This window comes from Meriones unguiculatus, chromosome 1 (genome assembly GCF_030254825.1).
Source record: "Meriones unguiculatus strain TT.TT164.6M chromosome 1, Bangor_MerUng_6.1, whole genome shotgun sequence".
Classification (NCBI taxonomy): domain Eukaryota; kingdom Metazoa; phylum Chordata; class Mammalia; order Rodentia; family Muridae; genus Meriones; species Meriones unguiculatus.
Window position 1 is genome coordinate 14,771,604 of NC_083349.1, and position 24,676 is coordinate 14,796,279.

Sequence of the window (24,676 nt, forward strand, 5' to 3'; positions counted from 1 at the left end):
TCAGCATTGATCCAGCCAGGCACTGTGCAGATGCCACAGAGGGAGTCCTGCCAGGAGTAAAGGCAAAGGGAAATGATAGTCCTTCTGGGTCTTAGCAGTACAGCCCCAAGAGCCCCTGGAAGGCCCCATCCAAGATAAGGAAAGTGCCAAGTAGCTGGCCGCGATGATACACATAGTAGTAACTCTGTGTCTGTCTGTCCCAGGGTCTCTGCAAAGGACAGTGGGAAAGCACAAGGCTATCAAGGCACTCCCACAATCCATTCCAATGAGAGCTCTCCTGTGCTGTCAGTCTCCATGTCTCAGAGGAGAGACATCAGGAGCTCAGGCCCAGAGGCTTGGTGAAAAATTGTCAGAGGTAATATTTGGGGTCTGTTCTGAAGAGAGAATCCATAGAAACAGGCAAGGACACATTCCATGAGACACCAGCTGTCCCAGGATTGCTGCACTCAGCTTCCAGTTCTGGCCAATGATAAAGGTCTAGAGGGTATGAGCCATGGCTCCCCTCTTGTTCTAGTTTCAGCTTGCTGCTATGTAAAACATCCTAACCAAAAGCAACTTAGAGGAGGAAAGGGTCTATTGGGCTTGTACTTCCGGGTCACAGTTCGTCATTCTGGGGAGTCAGGGCGGGAACCTGAAGCAGTAATGCTGCTTGATGCTTACTCCCTCCCAGATCCGTGCTTAGCTGCTTTTCTTATACAGCCCAGGACTATCCTCCTAGGGATGTTGCTACCTACAGTGAGCTCCTCCCTCGTGCATCAATTGGCAATCAAGACAGGCCAACAGATCAAGGTGTTTCTGCCACGTGACTGTGGGCTGTGTCAAGCTGACAGTTAAAGCTAACAATGACACTGCTGGGCCAGGTAGAGTGGTGTGGGCACAAGGCCTAGCAACTATTATAGGTCCTGTCTCCCTGAGGAGACACTCCCAATGTCTCAACCGGACATGTGAGCGTATCGTGGGCCAGACGTCACTGTTCTGAATTCTTCCAGTGGTGTCAGCTTTATTAACTGGTCATACAGAGCTGGTGACTGTTATCCATTAACGAGTGTGCCTGGGCATGGATGGAGGGGTTCTGATGTGGTAGGACAGGCTCTCTGTGACAGAAAGTGTCTATGCAGATACCAAGACAGAGCTCCCTGGGCCTGAGTACGCTCTGCTCACCATGAACACTAGTAGCTCTTCTTCAGCTTGCCTGGAGGCAACCATCTTGTCAACCACTCAGTATGAATATATTTGTCCTATACAGGGCCCCTTACAACATGACTCTACTCTTATATCAGGCCCACCCAAGCCTAGGGGGTTTGTAAAACTCTTATTCCTCCTTCTAAAATGACACTCCCCTGGTGTCAGCCTTGTGGAATTTCAAGACGTCAATATTTTAGGGAAAACCTCAGGAAACATTCTAGAAAGGAAAAAAGAAATACTATCCTAAATCAGCTTGATGTCACGGAAATAGGACCTGACCAACAAGAGACTTTCATCAGCCATAGTATGGGTAAGAATCCAAGGGGACAAACCTTTAGTGTCATAGAAGAATATTGTAAATTTGGGACGTATGGTCAGTCAAAGAATTGGTTTTGTTCAAAGATCTAAGTTTCTCTGTGCGTATACTCATGTGTGTGCTGGTCTGTACACACGCATCTGTACATGCATGTGGTGGCCAGAGGTCAATCTCAAGTACCAGTCCTTAGAAGCTGGCTTTTTGAGATAGGGATTCTCACTGGCTACCTGGGCTTACTACTGAGTCTCAGGGGTCCTTCTGTATCTACCTCCCATGCTGGCAGTCAGAGCTCAGGCCATGAAGCCTGGCTTTGTACATGGGTATCTGGGCTCAAACTTGGGTTCTCAGGCTTCATTGACTAGACCTATCCCTGAATGAAAGTTTTGTTTGTGTTTTTCTCACAACTTTCTTTTTCCATTTCTTTTCCTTTCTTTCTTTTCTTCCTTCCTTCCTTCCTTCCTTTTTTCTTTCTTTCTTTCTTTCTTTCTTTCTTTCTTTCTTTCTTTCTTTCTTTCTTTCTTTCTTTCTTCCTTCCTTTTCAGGCAAGGTTACACTATGTAGCCCTATCTAGGTGGGGCTCACTATGTAGACAAGGCTAGCCTTGAACTCTGTCTCCCACAAACTGGGATTAAAGGCATGCATCACCATGCCTGGCTCTCTGACAGCTTTCTTGAGGACATACCCCAATAAATCCAGGAAGCTGAGGGGAAAAGGCACAGGGTCCAGAAATCAGCTATGCTACGCTGAGCTGAAGAGGAAAAGTAATTCTAATCCGAGGACCAGGAATGTGGCCTGTACCCATCAGCACTGAGAATAACATAATGAAGAAGCTGGCTTCCTGCCTCACATCAGTGTGAAAGAATAAAGGCTGCTAATAGGGACAAGAGAAGCAAAGGACTATGGAAGAGTACCCAGCACCCACACGAAACATCTTGGTGTTGTTTTGAGCAACTAAAAAGATATTTAAAAAAATCACATTAAAGATGACTCCTAGATTATTCTCCAACAGATGCAAGTCTTAATGGTATAAGATTTATCCTCTTCCTGGACATGGAAAAGAATAATGCAGATGGTCACTGATTTACGATGGTTTAACTCATGATTTCTCAGCTTCATAGCTTTCAGCAGAGACTTACTTTAACTTTTGATACCTTTCTGGATTTGAGATTCAAGGTAAATACTTGCCTGTGATTCCAGCCAGGAACTGATAACTGCTTAGTGTCCAGCCAGCCACTAGACCATGAAGGGAAGCCACAGCTGCTTTACAGTTTATTGTATTGTCAGCAATCCGCCCCCTCCCAACATAAGTCACTTTGTTTTTCTAGTATAAAAACCTTATATGGTAGCCATGGCTAGATCCTGGATCCATTGAACAGGGAGGAACTCTGATGTGGTTTTTCATAAAATAGTCAGTGATGTACTGAGAAGGAGACTTAGAGAATACAGTCTCTTTCCAGAGGTTGGGGACCAAGTAGCTGTAGCTCTTGGAGATGGCATCAAAGATAGCCATGGCGAAGCTGTCCAGGGTTGCAGCCCCTGGCTGATGTGGAGCGGTCATTGTACCAGCAATCAGCAACAGCTTCTTGGACATAGAGGCAGAGATGATTCCAGCTGCTCTGGGGTCAGGGAGGGGCTCACTAGCACAGAGCCATAAGGCAAGTCAACTTGTTTGAGATAGTGTGGAGCTTGCCAGTCTTGTTCCCCAAGAATCCTCTTCATGCAGGGACAACGGAAAGGTTGGCCAAGAGGATGGCTCCTCAGATGGCAGTGGCTACCTCCTTGGAACACTTAACACCGAGACCAACATAACCATTGTAGTCCCCAGTAGGAACAAAAACCTTAAGCCTGGACCACTGGCCCAGCCAGAGTCTGATACTGTACTGACATGATCTTTAGAACCTTAAGGGATGCACACAAGAAAAAGTCAGTAATTTCAGATTCCTTGGTGGGCGGGGATAACAGGCAAATTTCCTTTAGGGACTTGATCTTCATGTCCTTGACCAGGCAGCCCAGCCTGGTGGCAGGAATCCGCTCTTTATCCTTTGCTTTACCTCCATGAGCTCCACAGCCTCAGCCATGGCTACTGCCTACACCATCACAACTACAACCTTGAAAACTGCTGCTACATTTTCCGTGGAAGTCACTGCAGATCCCCAGCCTGGGTTCCTTCAACCCTTCAGGCCCTCCCGCTGCGCCAGTGCCATCCACCATTTGGTGTTTTCCCAAGGAAGAAAAAGCCAACAATCTGTTCGTGATATTGTGTTTTGTGGTTTGATACCCTGACACATACAAATACACAAAGTATTAGATACTTTATTTGCAAAATGGTCTTCATGATATATGATTTCTGCCCAGTTGTAGAATCTGGGTACTGTAGATTTAAGGTAGGCCTGGCTGTGATATTTGGCATTTGTGGTGATTCATGTGGACTGTCAACTTCACAGGACCTGGAATTGGCTAGGACACAAGCCTCCGGTAACACCTGTGGGGTCTTGTTTAGACGAGGCTAGCGTCTGGGCCATTCCTATGCTTTACTTTTGTGCTTAGGTTAATTAAGGTAGGAAGACACCCTAAAAGAGGGCAGCATCATGCCCTGGGTTCTGGTCCTGATCGAAGCATAGAAAGAAGGAAGCACTCATCACTCTCTGCTTCCTGACTACAGATGCCTCCTGCCTCCACACCTTCTCTGCCATGGTGTACCTTGGAACTGGGAACCAAAATAAACACTCTCTTTCTTTAATACATTTTTGTCATGGTATTTGATCATGGCAATTAAATGACTAATATAGTATGTTAGGTACACAATACCAAATGAATTCTTGACTTGTAGTATTTTTAATCTGTGTTGAGGGCTTGTTTATCTAACCCCATTGTAAATAGTAGCATCTGCATTTATAAAATCATAAGAGTCTGCTGGCTGTGGAACTACAGCTCTTTTCAGAGGTGACAAAAGTACAGGTTCAGAAGGGAGAGTCAAGCACCCCTTCTCTGGTTCCTTATTATGTGTCACTCCTCCCTCCCTTCATCCAGTGCCTGCTTTCTCTAGGTTCTATCATGCCTGTATCTTTCAGCCACCCATTTTGGTTGGGTTTTTGTCTTCTCGAAACAGGAGAGTGATCCTTGTGAGCACAGGGTGTTGTGTTTTATTTACGCTGTGCAGGGCTTTGCATGCTGTGGCTACCTACCATGCCTTGAGCGAATGAGCCCTGGGCCAAGCAGAGGTAAAGCCTGCAGTCAGGCCTACCCAAGAGCTCTAGCTCTGAGCTCAGCCTTACCCTGTCACCTGACCCCCAGGAGCTCTGTGGTGACCCGCTGCTGGCCAAGCAGAAATGGAGGTGTCTGCACATGATTCCAAACTATTAAGGAAAAGCTGGAAGAGCTAAAAATAATACAACTAACGCAATTAAAGGGATGATGGAGGAAGTGAAAATGACTTGTCTTCTCGTTCATCCTGGGACACCGAGTAGAAATTGTCTAAAATTGGTCAATCCTGAAGCAGCAGTAAAAGCATTTTATTTAGAAATATGGCGGCAACAACAAGTTCTGAAAACATAAACTGTTAAAATGGCCTCTCCTGAGAGCTGGGCGCGGGGCGGGCAATGGTTCTTTTTCATTTAATATCAGTCTACATTGCCTTAATATTTTTACTTTGTGTGTTTATTACTTTATAATTTTAAAAATGTGTGGGGAAAGCCATGTCTGCAGACTTCAATATCTTTGCCTCCTGTAAAAATGTCTTCACTTATTTATGATTTAGTATTATGCCACTGGACTTTATAGAGGGTCAATATAAAAAATGAACATCTGAAGAGAACATCTGTATTGTTTGAAAACTGCAATAAAAGGCATTCCTGCCCATTATGTCCCCTAATGTCCCTTACATGAGGATTCATGCTGCAAACTTCCAGAACTTCTCACCTGAAGAAAGTTTGCCTCGGCAGGGGAAAAATATTTACCGAGGAGATGAAGGACAAAGGGTTGACTTCTTCTTACAGACTTTATCAAGTTAGTAAGAAAAACTCCTAAATATTCCAATGACGAAAAGAGGGAGGGGATGTCTCACCAAAGAAGAAAATTAAAACAGCCAAATAAAACATGTGATTAATCTTTTTTATTTCTAGCAAGGAAGGAAAGAAGGAAGGCTGCAGAGGAAAGGGAACAAATAGCAATAAGGATGGAGATCTGGATCCTGGGCTCTGAAGATGGTGGTGTCACCGTCTGCTGCCCAACTGATATAACAAGACCAAATTTGTGCGTGCGTGCGTGCGTGTGTGTGTGTGTGTGTGTGTGTGTGTGTGTGTGTGTGTGTACAGGGTTTCTCACTGACCCTGAACCCATTGGCCTGCTTTAAAAACCACATGACTAGGTCAGGCACAGTGGCACAGGCCCTTATCCCAGATCTTGGAGGGCAGAAACAGGTGGATATCTGATTCTGAGGCTTGTCTGTCTACATAGCAAGTTCCAGACCAACCAGGGCTACAGAGTGAGCCCTGTCTCAAAAACAAAACCAACCTCACGAATATCACAGCCCAGATTTGAATGGCTCCATTTCAGCTGGATTGGCTACTGAGCTCCTGGGATCAGCCTGTCTGTCCCCCAGGGCTGGGGTTACAGGCACACACAGCAATGGCTGGCTTTAAAACAGGTGTCAGAGATTTGAACTCAGATCCTCTAACTTTCACAGCAAACGATCTTAACCATCAAGCCATCTCTTTAGTTCCTTCAAAAAGTGTTTTTAACTCTTTCTGTTCTCTTCGGTTCTTGCCGCTGTGAGTGTCTCAGGAGCATTCGAAGGCTGCCGAGCACCAATCACCATGCCTTGGAAACTTGAGGAAATCAGGGATTTTCTGCTCACAGCCCAGAGGAAGGATGCCAAATCTGTCAAGATCAAGAAGAACAAGAATAATGTGAAGTTCAAGGTTCACTGCAGCAGGTAACTTTATACTCTGGTCATCACAGACAAGGAGAAGGCAGAGAAGCTGAAGCAGTCCCTACCCCCTTATTTGGCCACGAAGGTGCTGAATGAACCAGTCCTCGGCATTTGACTATTATAAACCCTGGAAAGGCAAACAGCAACAACAAAAAAAAAAAAAACAAACAAAAAAAAAAAAAAACACATTTTTAAAAGACTCCTGTGAAAGGCTGGGTGTACACCTGCCTCAGTGGGCACAGCACAAGTCAGAATGTCACCTTGCCAAGCAGAAGTTCCTATCTGGGCTGTGATATTCATATGGTTTCTTTTGTTTTTGAGACAGGTCTCACTATCTAGCCCTGGTTGGCTTGGAACTTGCTATGTAGCTAGACTAGTCTCACAATCAGATATCCACCTGCTTCTGCCTCCCAAGTTCTGGGATGAAGGCATGTGCCACCGTCCTGGGCCTATCCATGTGGTTCTGTTTTGTATTTGTCTTTCTTTAAAAAAAAAAAAAAAAAAACAACCTTTTTATTGGTTGGTTCTTTGTGAATTTCACATCATGCACCCCAATCCTACTCACCTTCCCCTCCACTCGTCCTCTCCCTTCACCCTTGCAACCTCCCCCACCCAACAGAGAAAAAGAGTCTCATTATGGGAGCTGTAGCGTATCTCAGTGGGTCCCATAGTATACCCTTTTGTCCAAATTTCTTTGCTTGCAAATGTTCATTGCAATGGCTAGTTGGTCTGGTATGAGGCCTCTAGCTTCTGCTACACTATCAGTACTGGAACCTCACTGGGACTCCTCTCAGATATCCTGCTGTTGCCCTGTGCCATGGAGAACCTGTAGTTCTGGATCTGTAGGACCAGCTCTCACACACTCCAGCAGTTCATCGATGGGGTAGATGTTGGGGTGGGCCAATTCAAAGCCCTGGACCTGGGCCTGGGTGGTAGCTGAGCTCAGAGCTGCTCTCCTCTCTCATGCCCTTTGGGCCAGCTTACCAGCAACCCCTGCAACCAGGGTCAGCTCTACCCTGATGCCCACTCGAGGTGCAGGGCCTGCTCTCCTGAGTTTTGCATCTGGTGAAGGACATGGCCAGTTCTCTCACTCTTGTGACCCCTGGGCCAGCTCTCCTGCTTGCTATAGGTGGTGAGGGATGAAGGAGGGAAGGAGAGCATTTCTCCCTTGCCCACCCCACCACACAGCAGGCAGGGTCAGCTCTCCTGCTCTCACACCCTTGGGTGCTGGCTCACCCACAACCCCCATGTTCCGAGCCAGCTCTACTATGCTGTTCAAATTAGGTGCGGGCCCTGCTCTCCCAACTGCTGCAGTAGGCAGGGAAGAGCCAACTCTCCTGCTCTGATGACCTCAAGGCCAGCTTTTCTGCCTGCCATAGGTGGTAAGGGGTAAGGGAGGGGGCATTTCTCCCTCACCCATGTCACCCCCATGTGGTTTTTAAGCAGGCCAGTGGGTTCAGGGTTCAGAGTTAATGCATTTTTCAAAACCAAAAGAGTTTGTAATCTCGTAACTACTTACATGTGTGGGTTAGGACTGCTAGATGTGATCATAGGACTTTACTTGAAGACAGGCCCTTAGAGGACAAGAAAAATGAATAGGCCCCTGGGTTGTAGGCAGGATATGGGCAGCAGTGAACCCAGGCTGGGCAGTGGCACTCTAACCTAGTCACCCTGATCAAAGACTCCAGGGGTGAGTAAGAGTGTTGAAAAGTATTCAGAGAGACTCTGAATCTCATTCGCCCAAAACGTATGCTGGGTCATGGAAATCCCCAGTACAGAGAGACAAATACAACTGATAAGTCTCCAAGGCAGAGGTGCACACATTGGGCAGCCCTTCTGGCTCCAGAGCACACCAGCAAGGAGGGGCTGGCACACAGGGCCTTCAGAGCCAGGGTGTGGGTACGTGACATGTCAGGGACCAGAGGATCTCACATGAGGCCTGTGAGCAAGCACCTTTCTGTTCATAGAGATGCCTCATGTCCTGAGACTTCTCCTTCCGAGTTTAGACAACAGCTTCCTGCTCTCCAGGACCTGACCTGATTGATTCCACAGGGTGATGGGCATGGGGGTGGGGGATGGGGTGGCTCTGACTGGAACTGAAAACCTCAGCCATTTAAGTGAGGGGACATTTTTGTTCCTCTCCTTGTACTAGATAGTATGTCTTTCAAATTCCTGCCCACCTGGAACCTGAGCGTGACCCTGCTTGGAGACAGGGTCTCAGCGTAGGTAATCATCTACCATAGATTTATTCTTACTTGGAATGCACTCTGATCTAATGATTCTCTTTCTAAGAAAACAGGACACACACAGAGAAACACCCCGGGAAAACGCCACGTGACAGCGGAAGGAAAGACTGGAGGATGAGTACTCAAGCAAGGAGTGCTGGGAAACTCCAACGAAGTCTGGAACAGAAGCAAGGAGAGATGCCACCATGAGAGCCCTCCTACAGAGCAAAGTCTCCCACTGAGTTCGGACTTCTGACTTCCAGGGGTAAGGAGTAACTTTCTATTCAGGGTTAGTCCCTGACACGTGGTTTCACTTTTTCGGTTTACTTTACATGATTTGAAGATATTAGGTAGGAAATTGAGGAAATAAACCATTTCTATGTTTTAAATTGCACACCATTCTCAGCAGTGTGATGAAATCTCTTCAGCTTCCCACTGTTTCTGATTTGGGATACAAATCATCTCTCTGTCTCGAGTATCCACTCTGTATGCAATACCAGCCCATTAGTCACTTAGCATCCGTCAAGGTTATCAGATCTACTGTTTTTGTGACATAAGATTTTATTTCATGTAATAACGGCTCCCATCTTTTAAAAATAAATTACCACAGCGTATTTGTATAATTACTCTATTTCATTTCTTATTATTAATCTCTTGCTCTGTCTAATCTGTAAGTTAAAGACCATAGGAACACATGCACAAGAAGTAACAAAATGCAAGTAGGGGTTGATATTACTGCTCATCCTCTGTGGAGCTTGGATAAGGGGCACAACTGTATTAAAACCACTCATGTGCTTTCTTTTGTCACAAAGCCCAGAAAATGGATGCTCTTTTCCAACAATTCTAGGATGGGCTGACAGCTCCCACTAATGTGTCTGTCTCTTGGTCTGCAGAGGCAAGAACGGGAAGTCAGACCAATCAACTATTCTTTAAGGAACCTAGTTGGGAGTTGGCCCTCTCGCCTCTGCACAGGACTCCTGCCATGATCCTGGCTATTCCCACCCTAGAGCGATGCAGGAAACCGGGTCTGCTATAAGCTATAGTTCCAGCTGGGCTAAAGAAGATGGGAGAAGATCTAGTGTGACTGCTCCACCCTCCTCCATACAGGTGTCTGTGGCCTGAGAGGTGAGGCCCCGTCTTGGTCACTGTTCTATAGCTGTGAAGAGACACCATAAACATGGCAATTCTTATAAAGGAAGGCATGTAATTGGGGTTTGCTTGCAGTTTCAGAGGTTTAGTGCATTGTCATCAAGGTGGGGAGCCTGGTGGCACGCAGGCAGACGTGGTGCTGGAAAAATAGCTGGGAGTTCTGCATTCGGATCCACCATGGGCATCGGTTGGGCCTTTGAAACCTCAAAGCCCACCCCAAGTAACTTACTTCCTCCAATAAAGCCACACTTCCTAATCCTTTCAAATAGTGCCACTCCCCAGGCATTAAATATATGGACCTATGGGGGCCATTCTCGTTCAAACCAGGACAGGCCCCATTGCTCCTGAGGCCTACCTGGTGGAGGGGGCTACTGGTCACTGGAAGGAGTCCACCCTCTGATTCACCTGCTGAAGTGAGCAGAGGCAGCATACAATGCAAGCCATGGTGCCTCCTCTTTAGTGGTTTTATACCAGAGAAGGTGACAAAAATGCTAGCTGTAGCATGAGATGTAGTTTGGCCCTGTTTAACAAAGTCATCAAATGAGCAGGTGTTGTAATGTCATCACAGCCCATCTGATACCCAGGGAGTCCAGAAGTGCCCAGAAACCTTCTACGTTTAGATGAAGCCATGCCCCTTTAGTCTTTGCCATGTCATATCAAAGCCTTCGACCTTTGAGAGCCACCTGTCACTCCTGGTAAAGCATGAGGGATTCAGTGGCATCATCCAGCCCCTTTGCTGTCCACTCCACTTGGCAAAATGATCTAGAATTACTGGGTTATTCTTGGCTACAGTTTGGGAGACTGTGTTACCACTTAGCCCATATGAACAGTAAAAGCAACCCAACTCTTGCCAGTGGAGGAAAATTTAAGTCAGAATTTCAATCCCATGCATCAAAGCCAAGCAAGTGCACCACTGCCATGATGATGGGCAGAGGTGGCCCTTCAGTCCTGCATAGCAGCAATGCCTTGTGGAGAAGGATGCTGGGTAGTCATCACCTCCCAGAGTTCCAGAAATACCAGACAGGTGGATTGTCCATGCGGTTTGACCACTGAGCTCACAGAATGACACATAGGAAAGGTATCTCAGTGTGGCAAAGGTAATGGTGTGCATAGAGGGGCTACCAGGAGGCCTGGAGAAACAGATTCCATCTGTGTTTCCTGGCAATGCAGGTGCCCCAAACCACAGGAACAATGATCTCACCAAAACCACAGTGTAAATTGGAAAATGCAGAGAAAAGAATTGTTTGCTTACACATTCCTACAATAACCATGTGGTATACCCATGTTAACAGAAAACTACTCAGTCATAAAAAGAAAGAAAGGATTCATCTATATCACAGTGTAGAGGAACCCTGCAGGCAATCTGCCAGGTATCAGGAGCCTAACTCAAGGTTCAGTTAGAGATGCTGTCTCGAGGGAATAAAGTGAAGAGTGATAGCGCAAGACACCCAACATCATCCTCTAGCCTCTGCTCGGCTATGCACAAGTCTGTGCACCTGTGTGCGCACACACAGAAGAGATGAGCACATGGGATAGCTCCTCAGTGCCTGTGACCTGACTGCAAGAGCTCAGTCTTGCACGTGGCAGCAGGCATAAAGGTGAAGATCTGCAAACATGCGCATGCACACATTCTGGATGGCATTGCAGACAGGTTTTTGAAAGCCCTTCGTGGGCTATGTGTCAATTGCATTGTTCTGAGAGGGTATGGGATGAACCTCAAGGATCCTTGGATCCTTGGCGAGACACAAAGGACCATCTCCTCTCCTTCAGCAGAGTACTCGGGCACCAGCTCTGTGGCATTGGGTCAGAGACTGGACGGGGGGAGTGTGGTGGTTTGAATGAGAATGTCCTTCACGGACTCATATACTTGAAGTATACTCATATACTTAGTCCTCAGTTGGTGAAACTGTTTGGCAAGGATTAGGTGTGGCCTTGTTAGAGGGGTGTGTCACCGGATGTGGGCCTTAAGGTTTCAGAAGTCCACACTATTCCCAGTTAGCTCTGTCTGCCTCCTGTTTGTGGGTCAGATGTAAGCTCTCAGCTACTGTTCCAGCACTATGCCTGCTTTCCTGTTGCCACGCAACCCACCATGATGGTCACTGAATCATCCTGTGAAATCTTTCTTGTATACGTCACCTTGGTCATGGTGTATTGTCACAGCAATAGAAAAATAACCAAGGGAGCATCGTGGAAAATTAACATGTGCCAAGCATTTTGCTTTCCAAGGCGTGAGACTGGCATGGGTATCAGACTTCCAGGATCTCAGCCTTGTTTCTGCCAGGCTCCTACACAGTGGGCTCTGAGGAAAACGTGACAGCAGCTGGGCAGAGTGCAAGGAGATCCCAGCCTCATGGGTAAGAGGGGAGGTCTGGTGGCCTAGGGCCACTCTGCACGCACTCTGCCTAGACTGGGCTTCTCCCCACTGCTTTTACCTTTGATCTGGAGTTTGGGGTGAAAAAGACCTTCCTGGCATATTTAGGATCACACCTAACCCAATGTAAAGGTACGGCTGCCCTCCCCCAAAGTTCTTCTTTGGAGGATCTCTGAAACCCACAGGCTCTCGTACAGACCATCCAAGGACATCAATGAGGGGAGCTCCCAGAGCAGGGCCAGACAGTGAAGCACTGGGCCAGCTGGGGCTGATAATGAGGATGGTGGTAGTTGGTACCATGTCAGCTCTCTGAGGTGCCTGGCATGAACCACCAGGCCTTCTGAGATGTGACTGGGTCTGTCACCCAGAGCAGCTACTCCATTGGTGATCCTGGGTGTACAAAGACTCTAGCTAGTCACCGAAATTCCTAAGGTGAGGGGATGGTGTCAGCAGGGCTTCTTGGTACAGAGGGCTCAAAGCAGTGATGCCCAGTGACCACAGACCTGAAGTATTAGGGGGAAAGCTTCTGGTCCAGGGATACTCGTGTCTCTGCCCTGTCAGCCAGCTGCCACAAACAGCTGGGAATCAAGCATTCAGAGAGCCCTCTTTCTCCATCTGTGGGCCAGTGAGAGCAGTAGTAATAATAATGTCCCCAATCAGGGATGCCGAGACGTGCTCATGGGAAGGTTTGTGTCCACCTCAAAACCCAGACAGAAAGCACAGAGCTAGAGCACACTTGGGCTACAACTCAACCAGGGGATTGGGTTGCAGAAGCCACAGAGCCGGCCACAAGCCTGAGCTGTTTCCTGGAAGATAATTACTTTATACTTATCAAAATAAGTGGTTCACTAGAAGGTTCTTATTTTATACCCAATTTCAGGTTTTTCCTATTATGTGGTGTGTTCTTAGATGAGGGTGGAAGCAGTTCTTCAAAAGCAAAAATCCTGTGGATAACCTCTGCTCTACCCGTGGAGGCTTCAATTTTGCCTGACTCCCATGTTCGGGTCATGACCCAATTTTGCATGACTCCCATGTTCGGGCCACCCTGAGTCCAAGGGGATGGACAGATGTACTGGGAGGAGGAGGTAACAAATGTGGGGTGAGAGTTACTGTGACCTACCTTGTCCCCGTGTTGCCCTGCACCCTTGTACTTTGGTCCTCTGACAGCCCTTAGACTCCCAGGTGTCTGGAAGAGCATGGAAAACCTGCTAGTCCCCACTCCTCTCCTTGGGAGCAAATTGTATTTCCTTGGGGTCCACTCAGGGTCCCTTAAACTTGCTGAGAGCCATCTAGGAACCTGGAAGGAAGGAGACTGTGGCCAGCCAGTGCTTGCACGGGAGTGTGGGGCAGTATGGTTGATGGGCAAACCTTCAGTGTGAGCAATTCATCCTGTCGCCTCCCCCTCTGACCTGTCAGCTGTCATTGTGGAAGGGTTTTGTGCAGGGCCACACAAATATCTAAGACATTCATCTAAGAGAGCCCCAGGGGCAGTTTTCAGAGAAAAACAGGAAAGACTTTAGAAACAGGGCGGTTCCATATACCAGAGTAATGAATCCAACCGAAGGGTGAGGTATTGATTTAGCTTCACCTGAGAGGGGCTCTAGATGGTCCAGGGGAGCGTGCTTCCGGTTTAAAAATCTCCTAATGGATATGCCAATTTTAACTGATTTCCCCTGGCTACACCTAAATCTCTCCTTCAGACCATACTGTGTGGCTTGTCTGTCGTGTGGGAAACGGGGTTAGAAGGACATAGTCACCACTTTCCAAATAAGCCTTCCTTCTAGGCTGACTGGCCTCTCATTTTGCATGCTGGGTCCCAGGGCCTGGGCAGCCATGGGAGCTGGGAGGTGGATGGATCGAAGAGCTCTTATTAGGGAAGCTCCTCCCAAAGCCCTCTGAGATAGGTACTTGGCTTAGGATCCTATGTAGATTTAAGTTTTACAACAATTTAACTTCCCTTTTTCAAATAAAAGCTAGGAAGCCCGGAGCAAGGAAATGAGCTATCAAGGGTCTCACAGCAGCAGCAGCGCTGGCATCAAGCAGCCCTGGGCACCTTGTCTCTGTCAGACACTGCTCTGAACTCTCCTATTAACCCACTTAAGCCCACAAAACAAACAAACAAAAACCAAAAAAAAAAAAAACAAACATGGTGGTACCCACACTTTATAAAAGGGGAATGAGAAATACATAGACAGGAGGCTGAGAAACTCTCCCAGGGCCTCAGTGGTGGTAAGATTCTCTGAGCTCACCCCACTGTAAGGAGAGGCTGTCTGCTGACTCCTTCTATATGATTCCCCCTCCGTCCCTACAGGCAGGTCAAGGCTGCTCAGCAGTGTGGGGTTCTCACTGAGCCTAGCTGAGGTGCACCAGGAAAGCAGGGCTTTCCTGTGTGGCTCTGACCTTCATGAAGTACTGATGGGATGACCAGTGGCCTCCCAGGCAGAAATTTTGGAAACATGGTAGCACTCAGGAGAAAAGGGTTGGGCCTGCCTGCACGCATCTCTTGAGCTCAGGGAGAGTCACCAATGTGAGTCTTTGGGACCTTCATCACACCCAGCACATGTCTGTGTCTTATTGATTCCGTTACCTTGCTGAGCAACAACTGCACCACAATGTTTCCTAGTCAGGCTGACGACGACTCCCTTAAGGTGTATTAGTAGTTGAACAAGTTGTTCTTAAGGTGTTCCTACTTATGAAATAAGCCATAATAAGCACACAATAGTGTCCCACGGAGCATCATATGTGCCAAAACATATAGATTCTGCCCATTGAACATTGTGGTGGTTTGCATGAGAATGGCCCATATTGGCTCATGTATTTGAATGCTTAGTCACTAGGGAGTGGAACAGTTTAAAAGGATTAGAAGGATTAGAAGGCACAGCCTTGTTGGAGTAGAGGTGGCCTTGTTGTTGGAGGAATTGTGTCATTGGGGGTGAGTTTTAAGGTTTCAAAAACCTATGTTGTGTTCTCTCTCTCTCTCTCTCTCTCTACCTACAGATCAGGATATAGCTCTCAGCTATGATCCAGCACCCTATGTGCTGCCATGCTCCCACCACGGTGATAATGGACTCAGCCTCTGAAACTGTAAGCCAGCCCCAATTAAATGCTTTCTCTCATAGGAGTTGCCTTGGTCATGGTGTCTTTTCACAGCAACAGAACAATGACTAAGACAGAAGTTGACACAAAAAGTGGGGTATTGTTGTGCCTAACCATGGTGCTTGTTGGTAAAATGTGGACTTTGGGGCTTTGGATTAGGAAAGCCCGTGAACAGTTTAAGTAAAACTTAATGAGCCATACTAGTAGGAGCATGGAATACAGTGACTACAGTGAATAAAGGAGGCAATGTAAATTATGATGTCCCTGAACTCAGCAGCTGGCTCTCTGATCACCTCCCCTCAAGGGGAGCCTCACCAGGCCACAGAAGAAGACAATGCAGCCACTCCTGATGAGACCTGATAGACTAGGATCAAAGGGAAGGGGAGGAGGACCTCCCCTATCAGTGGACTTGGGGAGGAGCATGGGAGGAGATGAGGGAGGGAGGGTGGGATTGGGAGGGGACTAGGAAGGGGACCACAACTCAGATACAAAGTGAATAAACTATAATTAATAAAACAATAAATACATTAAAAATTTATGATGTCCCTGCTCAAGAAGTTTCAGAGGAGATGAATATTTCTTGAAATATTTTGGCAAAGAATGTAGCTGCTTTTTGCCCTTGTTCTAGAAATCTGCCTGAGGCTAAATTGAAAACTTTTTGATTAATGGAATTGGCAAAGAAGATTTTAAGATAGTCAAGTATTGACCGTGTTTTGTGGTTATTAGTGGTCATTATTATGCAGATCTATAATGAAAAGAAACAAGCTAGACAAGGGAAAAAATATATAAAATATGCCGTTTGAGGAGAAGGGGAGCTCCAGAAAATGTAATGGAGTTAAGTCCAGTGCTCAAGGAGATGAAATATTTAAATAAAAGCTTGATGCTAAATGGAATAAAGAAAGTAGTGATCTCAGAGCAGTACTTCACCCAGCTTTAGAGTCAAGGAAAGGAGTTATGGAATCTCCCTTCATGGCTAAGGTAAGCCACTGATCCTGGCCTGTGTCCCTACACGGAGGTTCAGAAAGCCATTGCGTGAAGCTGTGAAGGTGAAGCCTGGGTTATACTGGAGAACCCAAGATGTTAGAGATGCCAAGTGGTAGGATCCCTGCCAGGGAAAGTTGCAGACCAGGTGTGGAAGCAGCCGAAGAGAAAGAAGTGTTGCAATTAACAAAGCTGAAAAGAGTTGATGAGCTAAAAGCGCATTGACATCAGACATGGAGATGCAGAATTTGGAGTTTGCCCAGCTGGCGTTTGGTCTTGCTTTGGTCCAGTATTTCCTCATTGTGCCCCATCTTCTCCCTTTTGGAATGGCGATGCATATTCTGTACCATTTGGTGTTAGAAGTATGTGATCCTCTTTTCAATGTTGACTTTGCAGGAGGTTACAGTGAAGTGTTTGCTTTGAGTCTCAGAAGAAACTTTGGATTTTTAAATGGACTTGAGGCTGTGAAAGAGTATGGGGACTTTTGAAGTTGAACTAAATACATTTTGCATTATGATATGGTTACAAGTCTGTGGGGACCAGGGAGTAGAATGTGGTTGTTTGAATAAGGATGCACCACCCCCACCCCACCCCAAAACACTCATATATTTGAGTGCTTGATTGCCAGGGAATGGAACTGTCTGAAAGGATTACAAAGATTAGGAGGTGTGGCCTTGTTGGAGCAGGTGTGGTCTTGTCATTGGAAGTGGGTTTTGAGGTTTCAAAAGCCTGTGCCAAGCCCAGTGTTGTTTCTCTCTCTCTCTCTTTCTTCCTCCCTTCCCTCTCTCCTGATCTGCTTAAAGATCACAATGAAGCTCTCAGCTACTTCTCAAGCACCATACTTGCTGGACACCATAATTATAATGGACTAAGCCTCTGAAACTATAACCAATCCTCCAATTAAATGCCTTCTTTCATAAGAGTTGTCTTGATCATAGTGTCTCTTCACAGCAATAGAACAGTGAATAAGACAAGCATTCATTAACATTGCTTTAACTTCCTGATGAAGCCTGCAAGGAATAAAGTGCTTTTCTAGAACAGTCTTGGTCAGAGAGAATTCATTCACTGCTTCCTCTGTAGGAGCTGGGGCCATGATGGAAGGTAGAGTGGGTTTTGAAGCTGGGATGAAGAAGCCTACTACTCAAGGATGGAGCTAAGGTATAGAATCAAATCTCCTTCAGGATCAGGGTTTTGCCTTGGGTCCTTATGGATGTGTCACTAAATTCCAAATCAGTGCTTCAGGAAGACTTCCTGCCTGGGAACTCCCATCACTACTGTGGATGTCAAGTACACATCCGGAGCTGAGCAGTTGCTTTATTAAGTGTGCTCTCAGCAGCACTAGAAAACAAGAGTGGTGGCATCTGTGCTGGATGTCAGCACAAAGCCCATCCGTACACAGCTGCACTTGAGAGGGGGGCAAAGTTAATCCTATTACATAATCAAAATGCTGAAGCTTCCAAGAAGACTTGCCAGAAGAGCTGTCTGCAGCTGGTAGCCACCCCACAGGACACACAGCCAGCCAGCTCCAGGACAGGGGTCAGCAAACTTTGTGTGTATAGGGCATAGGCCTTTGCAACAACCGTGTGGCTCTGCCATGTGAGGAGAGGACAGACATAGACACCTCCAGTAAATGCCGGTGGTTATATCCCAGCAGAGGCAGGCCAGACCTGTAGGCTAGCATTTGCCAGGCCCTCCAATGGGTCTTTCTGTATCTGAAACCACTAGTATTTCAAGACTAGTTCAAGCCAATAAATCCTTCTGATGCCTTTGTCTCAGCTGTGGTCATAACATCATAACACACACACACACACACACACACAAACACATACCATTAGGACAGTCCCTGTTTTGATCACAGGCCTGACTTAAGGTCTAGGCAGTTTCTTCCACTCCACTTGCTGACTTCTGCTTCTGTGTGTATACCACCCTCCTCCTCCCCTTTATTTTTCTTTATCTGTGTGTCTGCTTGTTTAGCAGAATTGCAAAGCATGTGGGGCTTGAGCTTACCTTCCACGGGGGCCCACATTGTCTATTCATGAATTCAGAACACTCAGTGAGGTATAGGGGCAACTGCCAGATGGCTGAAGGCAAGCTGGCAAACAGGTAGAAAGGCACTATAAGTACATGGCTTCCTGAGTCCAAAGGAACTTTTTTACTGCACATACAATGTTTTCTGCTGTCCTCCCTGGTCACAAAGCCCCTCAGGCCCATGGCAGTTTCAGGTAGGAACAGCAGCAGAGTGCCTGAAACCCAACAAGTGTTAAGTCTAATGGCTCTAGCTCTGGCTTAGCTCCAGACCAGACCCTTGCCCAGTCCTGCAAAGGGAATCAGCCTCAAATGACATTAGCTCAGGGCTTCCAAATAACATTCCCTGGCCAAAGGGTCACTTTAGCACCCAGCTTCTTTGAATCGGAGGTATTTCTGGCAGTGCTCACTCATGTAATATATTTTTTTACGGCACATGAAATGTTTTCTGCTATTAGAGAGCAAAACGATTTGATGGCAAAAAACAAGCACTTACAGTTTCCTGTCATTACTCAGAGTGTAGTATCAAGTCAGTCGGCCTTCGAATTACGTGTTAGAATATTTGATTTTTAAAATAGCCATTTCACTCACTGACTGGCACTTCATAAAAGAATTAAAATTGTATTAGAAATAATTTTAGCTTAGGATTAGGGCAGAATCCCCTAATTTCCCTACACACACCTTTGCTGTGTTCTACTAAGTGCTTGTCATAGTTTCATTTCTGTCACTGTGATAAAATACACTGACAAAAACCAAACTACAGGAGACAGAGTTTATTTTAGCCCACAGCTCCAGGTGACAGTCTATCGCTGTGGGGAAGGGAAGATGGCAGAAAGTGCAAACAGTTGGTCCCGTCACAGCACAGTCAGAAGCAGCAAGCAACGAATTGCTGCATACAGGCAGTGCTCAGCTAGGTTTCCCCACTCTTTATTTTTAAAAGGTTTGTTTCCATTTTTATGTGTGTGCATGAGTGCCTGTGTGGAGTGGAGGTAAAATGAAAAAGGACCAAGGAGAGTCCAGGATGCCAAGCAGAGCTGGTCGCATGTGAGGCCAGGGTCGTTTTTGTTGGTGGCTCGCTGGGGTGTTTTATTTATGGTGGGGGCAGTGTGTTTGGCTCTTTGCTTCCCTAGAAAGTGCATATTGACTTGGGGCCAGCCTCTCTCTCTCTCTCTCTTTTTTTTTTTTTGAGGCTCTCTCTGCTTGTGAGATACAAAACCGGCCTGCGTACGGTGTCAAATCACCTGAATCCTCCTTCCCATAGCTGAGACACATTCATACACCCCTGTGGAGTATTCTCTGCCATGATGACAAAGGATATTTACAGAGTGATTTTTTTTCCCTCTGTGAAATACATTTAGAAATGGCTGCCCTGGTGACCTGGGATGGCAAGTGCTCTGAGTCTCTAGAACAATCTTCAGTTGGAGATGTTTCTCCTAGCAGCTCCCAAGATTCTGCCCATACGATGCTACTGCTCAGCCTTGATTCAGAGCTCTCTGAGTTGTGTGTGGTGTCAGGAGAAGTGAAGCAGGTAATTTGGGCACTGTACCGGGACCGTAAGAACCATTTGCATTAAATATATGAAGGAATTGGGGCCAAGCGGCCAACAGCAAGAAGCCAATCTCTGGTGGGCTCAGTGAGAACTAGGCCTGTTCTCATTGAGGCAGCCAGGCCCATTTGGTTTTTTATCCTTTCAGTTCCCTGGCATTGAAAATGTGAACACTTCCTTGAGTTTGTGGCCCTTTGGTCATTTGGGAGGTCGTATGTGTCTCAGAGTCACAATGCACATTAGCAGAGCATCACCCTATGCAGAGGCAGAGTTAGGGAGGGAGCTGAGGCCTTGGGATGTTGCCTAGCATATCACGGCCCACCTGAGTGATGAGAAATGTCCACTTGTGTATTGCCTAGCATACTCACTGCATCCAGGCTGTAGAGAGGGAACAGGTATCTCCCCAGCCAGCAGCCTGCCACCTGGCCTTCCTGCTCCTGCCCCATTCTGCAGCTCCATATCAGGAAGGCCAAACTAGATAGCATTACCTACAGTTTCAGTGGAAGGCCCTGCACCTCACATCATAACAGAACCCCCACCATGTAGCTATATGTCCTAAACCACATGTACAGTTCATGACATTGGGATGAGCAGGGCACACTTCCTTCCTACCTACAGCCTGTTCTTTCTGGGATAAGCATAAAATTGGCTGGGACAATAGACAGGGCTTGAGATGGAGTCACAGTTGGAGTTGGCACATGATGGGGGAACTAGAGAGATGAGAAGGCTATGGGTGGGGCTGGAGAGATGGCTCAGTGGTTAAGAGTACTTGATGCTTTTTCAGAGGACCTGGGCTCAGTTCCCAGCTTCCACATGGTTCTTCATAACCATTCATAACTCCAGTTCCAGAGAACCTATTACCATCTTCTGGCCTCCTTGACACCGGGCACACACATGGTGCACAAATATAGATGCATGTGAAGCACTCATACACATAAAAGAACTATTAAAAGCTAAATTGGGGTCATGGTTAAAGCTGTGACTTCATTAGGTTCAGCTTTGAATCCTGGGATGGTCCATCTCCGAGGATGTTCTGGATCCTGGCATGGGCAGGGGCCATCCCTATCCTGGCAGCACTAGCTCTAACCTCTGTGATTTTTACTTGTATAAAGTAACTGGAACATTCTACAAAGGCTTCCATCACAATGCATTTCTCAAGGACCTTCGCCCAGGCCCCGAGGGTCCTGAAGATGCAACATACAAAGCTCAGCCTGCACATTCACTTACAGATGCCTCGGCGGGAGGCCCTGACATGGGTGCTTCTCATCCTCAACATGGAGCTCTAGGCCTTCTGCTCCAGCTGCCTGTCCTGAAGAAGGGAACTGCCTCCAGGATACTTGAATCTTAGGGGGTATGCTGTTTTGAATGAGATGTTCTCCACAGTCTTGGGCATTTGAATGCTTGGTCCCCGGTTGATGGTGCTGTAGGGAAAGCTTAGGAGGTGTGGCCTTCTCGGAGGAAATCTATCACTGGGGGTGGGCTCTGATGGCTTAAAAGCTTTGAGAGTTTAAGGAGCTCCAATCATTCTCTCTGCTTCCTGCTTGCTGTTCCAGATGTAGGCTCTCAGCTCCGTGCTTCAGCTGCCTGCCGTCTCCATTCTGTCATCACAGACTCTAACACTATGAAATCATAAGCCCAAATAATTTTTTTTCTTCTCTAAGTTGACTTGGTGCTACTTTTTTTTTTTTTTTATCATAGATAAGAGCAGTAGGAAAGCAACTGATACAGGGATAACTGTGCCTTACATAGGTGACACACACTAGGCACTGTCTGCCTGAAGACCCAGGCTGAAGACAGGGACTTTTCCTTTAGTCAGACTTCATTTGCCTCGCAGAGACGAGATCATAACCAGCCTTCCTCAGGCAAGGTTGGCCAGCAGGTACACAGAATCTCTGCCCACTCTCCCAGTACATCTCTTGGGCAAGCTGAGAGGCTGTTCCCAGCATCCCTGCCTACTGTAATAGCAGAGCTAAGGAAGATAGGCTCTGCCTCCGATACCTCTACCTGGCCTGGGGAAGGACCACAGAGGAAAAGGCAGGGTCAGTGCTCTGAATCGGGCAACCCAGTGTGCAGGACAAGAGCGCATGTCTGGGGCCAGGAGTAGTGAAGGTGTAAGTTCTGATGTGAAGCCCTCCACTCCAGTGGTACTGGCTCCCACCGCAGGCACAGGTTTCACAGCCTGCAGTGCCACGTAGCCCAGGCTGGCTTTGAATTCAGTGACCCTCCTATCTTTGCCTCTCCTCTCAAATGCTGGGATCACAGGTTTGTGTGTGTGTGTGTGTGTGTGTGTGTGTATGTGTGTGTGTGTACTTATGTATGTACATGTTTTGCTTTGTTTGTTTGAGGCAGGGTCTCTCATTGACATAGAACTCTTTGGACACCAGAGACCCACCTGTCTCTGCCTCCCTGGCGCTGAGAATTGCAAGCATGTGTCACCACATGTGGCTTCTAGGGGGTGAATTCAGCTCTTCATGCCTGCACAGCAAGTACTTTACCAGCTAAGCTGGCTCCCTCAGGTGCCTAGTATTAACTTTCAATTACATTTTTAGTAACAACCCTTATGAATTGAAACTGGAGGAAATTTTTCTATTGCGTGGGAAATAAATGTTGTATTTTACAGTCCTGTAGGTCAGCATTCTAAGCTGGGCTTTACCAAGTATACATTAAGATATAAGCAAGAATTTACTTCCCAGAATTCCTACCCTTTGCCTCTTCTGGCTTCTTGTCCTCCTTGACTTGTGGCCCCTTCGCCTGTCCTGAAGGCTAGTGTTAGCCAGTGGAGAGTCCTTCACATTGCAATCCTCTGGCCACCATCTCTCCTCTCTCTTTCACTTTAACATCACCTCACCTCCAATAATCCAAGAGGATGCTTCATCCTCAAGTCGGACAGTTAGCAGCTTTAATTTTGTCTACAACCTTAAGTCCCTTTGCTATATAAGGTAACATACACGCCCAGGGATTAGGATGTGGCTAACTTGGGGGAGGGGTCTTATTCTGTCTACACGGGCTTTTTCTGGCTATCATATTGTTATTGATCTTTAACCTAATTCCACTTTTATTAGATGACACCTTGTGCATTATCCGAGCCCCATACATTCATTACCATTCTCTGTGTGGCCCAGCGTGTGGGGCTATGCCACAAAGAATCCCCTCCATGCCCTGGGAGGGAAAGTGCACCCCACAGTCTAAGAACCAGTTAGGTCACAGGAACACTGTCACATCCTCTGTGCACGTTCACAGCACTGGCATGTTTTTAAGGTCTCTGAGCTGGCAGGATTGTCTGTTTCTCCTTTCATCAGGTATATTCGTATGTATCATTATGCCTTCCTGATAAATTGACCTTTTTGTCTTTATGAAGTCTCCTTTAGCTCCTTTAATGCCTGTGTCTTGATGTGTGTGCTGTCTGATATTTACAGGGCTGTTCTATATATCTGCATCCAACCATTTCTGTTGCATGGAGCTCAATCTTCTTCACGTGCAAAGCCACAGACTCGGAGTCATAACCACAGCCATGTCTGGAACTTCCAGATTTTTACTTCCACTTGAGGTGAAACATATACAGAATTTATTTCCTTGGCCATCTGGGGCGGGGGGAGGGACAGGGGTTGGGTTCAGGCAGGGTTTCACATAGCTCAGGTTGGCCCTGAACTTACTCCGTAGCCAAGGCTGGCTTGAGCTCCTGATTCCTCTGCCTCCACCTCCGGAGTGATGGGATTGCATGCACAGACCACCTCACCCAGCCAGCTTCACCATTTCCAAGCCCACAGTCCAGCAGTTCCAACTCCATTTGCATTGTTGTGTAAGTAAGCTCGAATAAGACTTCATCTTACAGAGCTGAGATTCTATTCTCATGGGAAAACGAGCCCAGAGTTGGGTATGGTGGCACATGCCTACCGTCCCAGCACTCCGGAAGGCAGAGGTGGGAGGACTGATGCCAGTCCCAACTTAGCCAGGGCTGCGTAGCAAGTTTCTGTGTCAAAGAAATAACACAAAATAAAATAACACCGTATTTCTCCCTTCTCCCAGCCCTGGCAGTCAGGACACAGCTTTCCATGAGCAGCAGTCTGACTGCAGCAGCTGCCTTAGGAAAGTGCTATCATTTGGCACCCATCCTGTGACTGGCTTATCCCACTCAGTACAACAGCCTCCAGCTCCACAAGCATTGTAGCATGTGTCAGGATCGCCTTCCTTACAAAGGCTGGATGAACACTACTCCATTTGTGATGGTTTAAAAGAGAAATGCCACCTTATCCCCCACCTCCCCCCTCAACCAGTAGATTAACCATAGAACCACCTGGTATTTGCATATTACATCCTCAGTTGGTGGCGCTGTTTGGGGGAAGCTTAAGAAGTTCGCTCTTGCTGGAGAAAGTACATCACCAGGGGCGCGCTTTTAAAAAATAGAGAGACTTTAAATCCTCAAACTACTACAGTTTTCTGTCTTGGCTGCATGGTTGTGGTTTAGGGTGTGGGCTCTTAGCTTCCTGCTACTGCCACCGTGCCTGCTGCTTGCTCTTTGCCTCCGTCATGATGGATTCTTATCCCCCTGAAACCATAAGCCAAGTAAACTTCTGATATAAGCTGCCTTGGTCTTGGCGTTTGCTCACAGCAACAGAAAAGGAACTAATTGATCTTCAACATCTTACCTGCTCAGCTGTCAGCATGTGGGCCCCTTCTGCCTCTTGGCCACTGTGAGTAATGCTGCTTTTGAAGCTTTGCTTTCAAGTCTCTTGAAGCAAAACCCAGAGCTTCTGGGTTGTGTGGAAGTTCTAGGTTCAATTTTTAATGAATTACCATGGTATTTAGATTCATTAAGTACTCTAAATGTATTACCATAGTACATAGAGGCTGT

The 24,676-nt window shown here is 46.9% G+C and overlaps 1 pseudogene; it reads left to right on the plus strand.

Moving 5' to 3' along the window:
- The first annotated feature begins 6,269 nt into the window (after window positions 1-6,269).
- On the plus strand, window positions 6,270-6,546 carry LOC110547492 (large ribosomal subunit protein eL38-like; annotated as a pseudogene).
- The last annotated feature ends 18,130 nt before the right edge of the window (window positions 6,547-24,676 follow it).